General features: G+C 33.9%; 1 pseudogene; it reads right to left on the bottom strand.

Annotated features, from left to right (window-relative positions):
• Positions 1-1,969: 1,969 nt before the first annotated feature.
• On the bottom strand, positions 1,970-2,906 carry LOC106026572 (olfactory receptor 52J3-like; annotated as a pseudogene).
• Between the last annotated feature and the right edge of the window lie 8,663 nt (positions 2,907-11,569).

Raw genomic sequence — 11,569 nt, 5'->3', positions numbered from 1 at the left:
AATTTATAGCAGCTAACATTTTTGTTTTCTTCAACACAGAGTAATAGGAAATTAGTCTTAATGGAAAAGACAAAGTCTAAAAGGAAAATAAAACACTAATAATACTGTATAGAAGAAGCATAAAATATCCAACAGTAGATGAGAAGACAATTTGGAAAATGGCGCTAAATAAAATAAATGAAATATAAAATGTAATAGAAAAAGTTATCGGGAAATGTAAATTTAAAAAGTGGTTAATTGAAAAATATCGATGAAGAAAATATTTTCATGGATGATAATTCTGTAATATAATAATTATACTTCACAAGATATAGCTTTACTCTATCACTATAAAACATAAAAACATGTTCAAAATATATCAGTAATGATTTAATGTATAAAAATATTAATTATATAAAATACACACTATTTTAATATATATGAATCGTTTACAAATAATGTAACAAAATAAAATGGATTATGGTAAAATTAAACACTTTACTCAAGTATTAAAAAAAACTAAAATTCACATTTAGAGAAATAAAAGAAAAGATATACTGGACAGTATTATAGATGACTTTAACATTAATGTTTTAATTTTCTCCAGAATTAATGAATACTTATGGTTGTTCATTCTTATATTCCAGAATGAAAATATTTGTTATATTATCCATTTCTTTTTTAGATTGAACTATTAACATAGTGAACAATATAAAGTGATATAAGTTTAGTTAAACAAAAAATTTTTGCTTAGTCTTTTGAATTTTATTGATAAATCATTTAAAAGTAATTATTCTGTCTCTTATTAAAAGTGGATACTTATAGCTTAATCTGCATTTTTTAGATTAATCTTTTGGGAGGGAATAAGAGATGTATCATGTGTCAAGAATACAAGGCGCTGAAATTTGCATAAGATATTTTAGAGTCAAATATAGAATTAAAAATATAAGTGGATAAAATGATAGGCAAAGTCCACTATAGACATGTATAGACCTTGATTGAAATATATATATATATATATATATATATATATATATATACATACACATATATATTTTTATCTTTATGTATATAATCTTATACATGTTTTATAGAACGCAGAGGATCAACCTGCATTCCACTGAAACTGTGTTTCAGTGTTAGTGTTTATGAGAAATAATATTGAAAATATGTTGGTTTTGACAATCATTATATGAACTAAAATTCCTGTGTTTCGAAGATGAATCTATCTGAAGTTAAAGATTTGGCAAGATGCTTTGAACTCGGGAACATCATTTAACAGAACAACAAAATGCAACCTATACAGAGCCAGATGCATATGTTAGCTTGGGGTCTTGATCTAGTCTCAAAACTCAGAAATATTCAAGACATATAATGGATAAAAAAAATTAGTATAAATTATGAAGATAATCAAATATTTGTTGGCACTTATAAATAAAGCAAGATATCAAAGAAGAAATGTATAGGTTTAACTTGGCAGTGTTAGCTGGGCTCAGTGGCACACAGCTGTATTCCAGCACTTGGGAGGCAGAAGCAGGAGGATCGTTGCAAGATAGAGACCAGCCTGGGTTACAAAGCGAGCGTAAGGCCAGCCTGAACTGCGTAGCAAAACCCTGTCTCAAAAAGACAAAAAATAAATAAAATAAATTGCCAATGTTGCATGTGTTTGGCAAAAGGGCACAAGAAGCCCAGTATAACATGTTTTTCCACCAGAAAAGCAACAACAGGGGTTCTTTGCATGTCATTAAAGGGGGACTACTTAGTCCCTGTCCAGGATGATAGTCCAAGAGTCTTCAAAATCTAAATACAATGGTATTTCTTTGCAGGTTTCTGAATCTTTTGGTCCACATTACATGTAGTTGTTTAGAAACAACAACTAGAACTGCAGCACAGCAGGAAGAAGGCAAAGGAATAGGATATATTCTTTAAGACAAGCATGTATGAGTCTTCTTTGAAGAATAAAAACCCTTAGAAATAGAACATTAGAGACTTATACTTCATTAAGCACACTGAGCACTCGCTCTCTTAACTGTTTGGTCCTCACTCTATAAATGATGGGGCTCAGTGAAGGTGAAATAACCACATAGAGGTTTGCAATAAGAATATTAATATAGTGTGAATGCTGTGTCCAAATCGGTGAGTGAGGAAGGAGAAGACTGATGGGATATAGAAAACACAGAGAATGGCTACGTGAGAGCCACACGTGCTGAAGGCTTTTCCCCATGTGTCCTGTGATGGGAGGTGGAAGACAGCATGGAGAATGTGCACATAGGAGAAGGCAATAAGGACAAGATTCAGAAGAAATTTTGAGACCACGAAGAGTCCATAGATAGCATTGATACGCATATTTCCGCAGGATAACTTTGCAATGCCCATATGTTCATAGTAGGAATGAGCGATAGTACGAGCATGGCAAAAGGGCAGCCTGTAGATGAGATAGATCATGGGAAGTATGCACAAAACTGGAGGAATTACAATCCAGAACCCAATGCCCACCAGCACCTGAGATGTCAGGATGGCTGTGTACTGTAGTGGAGCACAGATGGCCACATAGCAGTCAAAAGCCATGGCCTTCAGGACTTCAGCCTCCTGCCAGTGAAGGCGTGGATCAAAAACATCTGAGCCACACAACCTCCAAAGGTAATCTCGTGAGCTTCAAACCAGAAGATACCCAACGTGCGGGGCACAAAGGCAGAAGAAAGAGCCAAATCGACTGTTGCAAGGATGGCCAGAAAGTAGAACATGGGCTCTCGGAGGGACTGCTCTGTCTTGAGGACTATCAAAATCGTGGCATTCCCCACTAAGGCCACAAGGTAAATGGAACAGAAAGGCAGGGAGAGCCAGCCATGGATCTTCTCCAGATCTGGGATTACAATGAGGAAAAATGTGGCTGGGTGAAAGATGCTGCTGTTGTTGTTGTATAACATTCTGGGAAGGTTGGACTGAAGAAATGAATTTCTTCTTCCTGTAAACAAACAAACAACAACAACAACAACAACAACGACAACAACAAAAAACAGAGGGGCTTGGGCTTTGGATTCTGTTCTTTTTTACTATGAGAATAGGTAGCAGGTATTCTGTGTTCAGGACTTGGTCACATTCCGAATTTTCATTCTGTGCTTACTGATGGTTTTCTAACCCTAAACATGAACTCTTCAATGTACTCACTGAAGGCTTGTAAAATAATAACTAGCCGCTCTTTTTGGAAGACAACTTAATGGAGTTGAGCTCTGTGGATCCACTCTCTGGCAAGAGACTTTCAAACATTCTACAGCTAACCTAGTTAGAACTATTATAGGCAGGCAAGCAGGGCTAACCCTTCCAAGAAGCCAGTGCAGAGGACCAATTTTCTTGTGACCTTGGAGGCCACGTCTCAAAACAGAAGGCAAAATAAATGCAACCATACGCAAAGTATGAACATTAGGGATTAGGTATGGATTGCCTCGAGAAGCCAAGAGTTACCATCCCAGGACCCTACAGGAAGAGTCACTGAAGCTGTAAGAATGCTTGTTTGCTACATGACTTGCTTCCCCATTCAGCCCTCATCTGGTCAATTCTCCCTGAGCAATTAATCTGATTGTTTGATTGGTTGATCATAGCTCTGTCCCATCTCATGCCAATTGCTTGGTGTTTCGCAGATTTCCCCAACTTAGACCCACACCATCTCATGGTTTTACAACACAAAAATCCTAGGAAAAGTCAGAATTTTTGTCAACCCACCAGGGACCCTCTCTGTCTCTGTCTCTGTCTCTGTCTCTGTCTCTCTCTCTCTCTCTCTCTCTCTCTCTCTCTCTCTCTCTCTCTCTCCCTCTCTTTCTCTTGGACAAGAGCTTTTTTTCTCTCAATAAATGTTTCTGCTCTTAACCTCCATTGTTCCTAAAATCCATTCTTCAATTTTATAGAACACCAACTCCTGTAGGACATATAGTAGGTCCAGAAATTCGCTTCCCTATATCCACATTAATATTTTACATGAAGTAAAAAGAATAAAAAGAATGTAAGAATTGCATTCAGGGAATTCATAATGAAAATAAACTTCAAATCCTAGTTAAATGACACTCTGGCTTTTGAAATCTAAGTTATTCTGGCTCATCATTATTAAATGACACAGAGATTTATGTCAGGTCCAAACCTAGTAATGTCTCATACACATTCAAGCAGACTCTTAGCACCAAAAGTAGATATTCTTAGATAAAATTGCTGTTTTCTTGAGGTACCAGATCAGCACTGAAAATGGCCGTTTGTTCATGATTGACAGACTACAGGCAGGATCATATTTAAAAGAAGAAAAGGTGGCTTCTAATGACTCAGCCACTGTTCTTATCACATCAGAATTTCTCATAATATGCGGTCATTTTATTTTTGTCAGTTTGATCTGTAGTAGGAATTCAACACTCCTGTGATGCCTGCCTTTATCAGTTAAAGACACTACAAATGTGTGTAGAAGAAAACCTCAATAAGCTTGGAGGGTTTTGCTATTACAAGACATATGTCTTTTGCGTGTGTGTGTGTGTGTGTGTGTGTGTGTGTGTGTGTGTGTGTGTTCTTTTTTCAACAATCTCTAAAGGCACTAGGGAAAGATAATGTTTATTTCCTTCAAAATGCTATGAAGTACCAAAATATTAAGGAATTTGTCTTTTAATTTATAATACAGCAGTTATAACACTCTAAATCTTACCAGCTTTTGCTTTTCTCCTTGGCATAATGCATTTTGAAACATTTATTATCTTTTTCTCAATACACAGATCTAATAAGGTGAAAAAAATGAATCCTCCCTCTTTTAAAATTTGTTCCAAAAATTGAGAAGAAGGTACTTAATAGCACACTAAGTATTACTTGTGTTCAATGAAAATATAATTTAAACATTATCATCCACTAGAAAATGCCTAATAACCCCAGTGGTATAGAATTTCTCTTGCTGTCTTTGGAGTTAAACTTAGAACTCTGTCCTGACAGTCGTTCTGTGATAGCCTAAATTCATCATACTGTTGCTGAAATGACTTTATTTAATGCAGTTGAGACGTTATGCCTTTGTAACTTCATGAGAGATTTTATCTGAAAATTTTAACTTAGTATACACTTTTTATTTTAAAAACAAAACAAAAATAAAAACAATACAAAATTTTTAAGCAAAATTATGGGAGATTAACACTTGTTAATATATTACATATTTTTATTTTCAGTAGTACATATTTCTATTATATTCATAATAGTTTTAATATATTAAGATTGAAGGCAAAATTTATGAGGATTTAATACATAGCCTCCTTTCCCATCTGACACAATATGACCACCTAGTCCAGCTCTCAGCTGGCAATGCTCTTGAGGCTGTCTGTGTTCTGCTACCTCTACTCACCAGAAATCACAGCTGATCCACCTTAGCCTTCCAGAAACCTTCAAACAGCCCAGTGTTAGTCTCCTAAAATGTGTAGCACTTTAAGGCAGATTTAACAGGTTTCTTGTACCTCGGGAATATTTGTAAGTCTGCACCCCATTTCATCCTCAATTTTAGGTAGCACTTTGGGGCAGAGGCCTCAGAGACTACTCCACAGACTCCAAGATCTGCTCCAGAAATAGAAAAGCAAAGGAACAAAGAATAAACCAAAGTGAATGTAGGAAAACATTAAAAAACAGTACTAACATATCCAATTAAATTTGAGAAATTTTAAAATAGATGATTGTTTCACCATATAAATATGGCTCAATTCTGTGGACTTTCTACATGTAGAAAATTGGTAAATTTAATCTCATTTATCTTATTAGTATGAAATCCTTTCTGTCTAGCCTTAAATGCCCCATTGCTCCTTAGTGGTTCTGTTCTGTAGCCTGCTAGAGCTGATTTGGGCTTTTGCTAACAAAGATCACAAAGTTATGGTTTTTCATTAAAAAAAATGTTTGTTGTATGCAAATTCTCTATCTTTATCACCAAAATTGTATGTGCATAACTATAATTTTTTCTAATAATAAGTATCTAAAATTTGAATAATGAAGTCAGGCTGTTATTCAGGTAGTGGCTTTGTCACATAATACCGGAGTAATTTTTGGTAACAAATATTTCTATATCTGGATTTCTTTATAAAATAGTAAAACTAGTAGCTCTCCTATTGTTGATGGATATGAGACATACAATTCTCTAAGGCATTTAGAACAATGTCATCTACATAAAATTTGTCAAATATAGTAATGTAAAAAATTATTAGTAGTAATTTATGTTTATGCAAAAACAGATTGAAGAATCAATATATAACAAATTCTGTGGACAATTTCCTTCTCAACTCTTTGGAGTTCATCATATCCACATTGTGTGATTTCTATTAGAATGTAATTACTTGGAGCAAAAGCTACAGATCTCTTTTATGGAGTTGAGAATTCTAAGAACCTACCTAAGACAGCATAAAGTTTAAAACATAAAACATTGCACTTTAGCACAAGAAGCAAGATTCCTTATCTAGTTCCGCCTAATTTCTCCAATATGCCATACAAGTATTAAGAATATCTCTTCCAAAGTCAACACTTTCCTATTTCTGTGTACATACAATGAAATATTCCCTTGGTTCATCCAGGTTCTCACTCCTAACCTGCACATTTAAATAAAATCTTCATCGTTGTGAAAGTCCACAAAGTATTTTTAATTATTAAGACAGTTTGAAGTACCATTTTAAAAACCTGTAAAGCAAACATACACAGATTTTTTTTAAAAAATTTCTATTTAAAGGAGAGAAAAAAACAAAAGAGTATAAGGGTACAAGTAATACAGAATTTCAAAAGAAGTAAGAAATCAGTCGCTAATAGATTACATATTGTCATCTTAGAAATAATTGTTCAAGTTTCAGGGTTAAAGCATACAAAGTGGACTTTCAAACAGTGAAACTGCAAACAGTTGTGTTCAATGATCCAACAAAAACTTAGTAATATGGTCATTTATCTTAACACACCTAAACACACTTGCAGTTGTATCCTTTAGAGCACTTTTTTTCCCTCTTTTTTTTACAACAACATTTACACATTTTGGGTTTTATTACTGCCATAGTTATTATTATTTTTTGGAAAAGAATAAAACCAAATATGACAAAACCATGCTGTTAGTCAAAACAAAGGATAGAGAAAGTACATGATGTAAAAACATAATACAAGTTAATCAACAATGGTTACCATAATGCCTCTTGCTAACATACACAGATTTAATTTCTATTTCTTCTTGACTATTTCCTTCCCAGTGGCTTCAGTGTTACAGCTTTTTCCATTTCTTCATTATATTTTTCATTGGATATTACTTTAAAAGAAAGTAAGTGATCCTTGAAAAAAAGTGGGTTATTTTATTGTGATATAAGTGCCAATCCTGTGGAAAAGTAGAACAATTAAATATAGACATTGATATAGTAACAGATCAGCAAAATGTGTGAAGTAAAATCTCGAATAAATAAAAGAAAATTCAGAAGTAAGTGAAAATGTAAGTGTGCTGCTGTTAGCAGTAGATAGCACTTTTAGGCACAAATAAATGAGGAAACAGAAAGCCCAAGCAACACTTTAAGTCAATATTCTCCAAACTGAAACAATATACATTTTTCAGGTGCACGTAGAATATTCTCTAGAATAGAAAATATGCTATAACACTAAAAAAAACTTAGAACATTAAAATTATATGAATAATAAACATATTTTCTGGACCACAAGGTAATAAGACAATCAAAATACTGAAGAATTCATAGAATATTAAAAAGAAATAACACAATCTTTGATAACACATTAATCGAATATAATTAAAATATCAGGAAATTATTTGACATTGTGTTGTACTGTCATTTAATAAAAATTGCAACAAACACTAAAATTTATGGGATTCATCTAACGTAGTTTTTCACAAGAGGACTTATCACTCTAAATTTGAGCATAGATCTCATACCAACGACCTAAGCTTCAGTGTTGACATTCACAAAATGATTAACTAAACAAGTAAAAGAAGATCATTTATAAATTGCAGGCTGGTAATTAATAAAATAGAGAATGTAAAAACAAAACAGGGAAATACTTCCAGTGTACTCTAAGTTATAGAAATATTTCAAGAATGAAACAAATGCAGAATTTGAATATGAGTGTATTCTCTAAGGACAGTCACATCTTAGATGAACAATAAGAACAGCTGCTCATCATGATGTACAGTTCCAGAGTATAGTTAATGTGAGTGACAGCTCTTACGGATTGCCTCTGTGCAGCTGCCAATAATGTGAACCTGCAGTGCACATTTTCAAATGTCAGACGTTCCTGTAAGTTTCCCATTTCCTTATTTTACAGTTTTTCATGCTAAATTGTCAACCTATTTTAAACAACTTACTATGGTATCCATTTCATCTTTATATAATGTCCAGTATGGGAGGTGGAAGTTTTAGTTCTCAACACTTTATTTTATTTTTGCAACTTTGATTCCACAAAACAGTACTATCACACACTGACTTAGTGCATTAGCTCTATGTACTTAATTTGATTCCACAAAAGGGTATTGTCACACACTGACTTAGTGTATTAGCCCTATGCATATACCTAAAAACATGGAGACATCCTTCATAAATAAAGAGTTGTCCTTTTCTGCACATCTATGTTGTCAAAGTTAAAATCTGTCAGATGTCAGCTGTTTAGGAAACTGCATATGCAGTAATGACCTATCCCAGTTTTTTATTAATCCTATAAAACTCTACGTTGTCCATCATATAATGTGTGATGATTTCAATTATAAAGCAATATGCATTTAAATGTGTTTATACAATTTCATTTTCTAATCTACTTAATTATGAATGTGGTTCATTTTCTCATAACTGCTATCCTAGTATATGTCAGTAATATACTTCAGTGTTTATGCTTGCAAAAATGTATGTTATTGTTACCTATTTTCTCTGGGAAATGAAGCATGAGATTTTAAAATCATATTTTTTGTTTTTCAAATAAATCTCTACTTAAGTATCATATAGGTCTTTCAAATATAACAATTGTAATTTAAGGATTTTTATGCTTCAGAATTTCAATATTCACAATTACGGTGCTCATTACATAACCCAGAATACAGCCCAAATTCTAACGTAAATAACAGATTATTTATACATTGTGGGTACAACAGACAAAGGGATGATTCACATCCCAGGTTGGATGAAGTTAGAAAGTACACGTGGCTCATAATTTAATAATTATGAAGTATTCACTTCTGAAATTTTCCACTTAAAATACTTTTACCAATATTTTTTTTGGTCTTTTTCATTTTTATCCATACCAGGGATGGAACTCACGACTGCCTGCTTGCAAGGCAGCCGCTTATTCCACTGAGCTAAATCCCCAGCCCCTCTTTTACCAATATTGATGGTAGGTAAATGAAACCATGGAAAACAAAATGACAGATGTTATAGAATAAAAGTGTGGCTTTACAGTTGAATGTCTATTAATGTATTTCTGTACATAATTAGGTTAAAGAGCCAAGAACATGACTGCATCAATTGACATACAAAACATCATATAATTTCCACTAACCTTTCATAAAAAAAAAAAATACTTCGAAGATAGGAATACTCAACTTGGGAAAAAACTGGAGCAAAAGTAAACATGCAGCTGTCATCACATATGAAGGCAGGCAACCCTACACTCTCAAACCAAGACCATGAACAAAACATATGTTCACTCCTACTACTCCTATTCAGTATCATGCTGGAATCATAGCTAGTACAACCATACTAAAAAATTAAAAGATATTAATAATAGAAAAGAAGAAATATCTTTTTATTTGCAGATGACATAATTACCATCACAGAAAATTCCAACAAAACAAGAAGTCTGAAGCAGTAACCAATTATACTCATGATGCAGGATACAAAAATGACATAAAGTTAATCCCTTTTCCTCATACCAAAGGACAATCAAAGTATGCACTAAAACCTTACACTATTTACAATAGCACCGAAACAAATACAGTAATTCTGCTGCAGAGTCCGAGTGGGCATAGAGCCAGGATCCCTGAGGATGGAGGGCAACCCCGCCCTGCCAGGCTCTGCTTCTTGCACCAGCAAGGCGAGCATTGTGTAGTCCATCTAGAGTTTCTGCACAAGGCCTGCCACCATCACGGATTGAATGGATTATTCAAACCATTTATTAAGTTTTTAATAGAGTTACAGGGAAAAATACACTATGGCTGACAAAATTTTCCACACAAATTTGACATATATGAAGAGTCCAAAAGTTGGCAAAAGAACTGCTCTCCAAGATAAGCTGATAAGTGCAATCATAGCCCACTCGGCCAGACAGAGTTCAGAGTACACAGATAGCTTCTAATGGGATATTCTTTCCTTAGGCGAATTTTCTGACATCTCTGTAGATGAAAATTCACTCAAAAAATAAATTATTTTCATGTATCTGATGAAGAAAAGAGTTCTCCACAAGTATCTTTTTTGAAAACCAAGAAATTAAATAGGGAAAGAAGAAGGGGCAAGCCATAAATTGCCATCAAGAACCATGAAGGATAAGCATCTGATGTAGGTGAAGATACAGTTGCAAATTTCTTCTCTGAATCTCAACATAAAAATGAAGAAGTTGATAAAAGAGAACTAAAATAAAACTGAAACCCAGAATTCTTCAAATAAAAAGCACCTTTTCAGAAAATAGCAGCAGTCTTAAAGCAGATGAATGTTTTAGGCTTTCACCTCAGCCAAGGAGCTTGTTAAAAAGAGTAGCCATGTGGAGGAGAAGGAAGAACAAAGGGAAGAGAAGGGAAACTCCTTGCGAGGGCGTGGATTCTGCGGCTCCCTTACCCTCCTTCCATCATCATCTTTACTTGCTATTTGGTTTTACTAGCTATGAATGTTAGTTTTATGAAATAATTTTTTCTCATTTCATTTTTGCTTTTTCTTTGAGTTTCCTTAAGCCAGTCCATGTGGCAAGATGCTATCATAAAATAAACTGGAAATAAATAAACAAGAAATATAGGTCATGTCTCTACAACTTTTCTTAAACTTTACATGTATTGGTTTCAAGTAATATTTTTCTGTGGTAAAAAAGGGGGGTTGCGTGCTGTTTATTTCTCAGCATGACCTTGAATAAAGCATATATCTCTGCAAAATGAAGTGTTCTAATGTCTTCTCCTCATTTTTCACCTGTTAACTCATGGCTGCCCCCTCCTTTCCACACTGTATCATTGCCTAAGTTTCATCAGCAATTTGATGGGCAGTTGAATATTGCATATTTCTGACTGCAAATGAAATAACTGAGCAGTTTAACCCAGTTATTGAAACTGGCTTGTAAAATGTATGCTATTAATTCTCTCCATTATCATTGTGCTGTCAATGATTAACTTATTGAGCTTTTCCATGTCATCCTATTTTAGATACAATCTAATTGTGATATATGTTTTGTGGTTGAAACTGTTCTTGCATTGAATATGTATTGTTTTTTATTTGCATTAATATTCTCAACATTATAAATGTAACACATTTACAAAACCACACACAGGATGCCTTGTCCCCAGGTATAACAATGTTGCAATTTTGGGAGTAAAGATTAAGACACAGTTTGTTCTGTGTTTGTTTGTGTTGGCTTTGCAATCTCTGCAACCCATATT

Source organism: Cavia porcellus, unplaced genomic scaffold, assembly GCF_034190915.1.
Source record: "Cavia porcellus strain 051 isolate PalLab524CR breed Dunkin Hartley unplaced genomic scaffold, mCavPor4.1 scaffold_9, whole genome shotgun sequence".
Lineage (NCBI taxonomy): Eukaryota > Metazoa > Chordata > Mammalia > Rodentia > Caviidae > Cavia > Cavia porcellus.
Note: the sequence above shows the minus strand (reverse complement) of the source record. Positions and strands in the feature narration are given on the sequence as shown.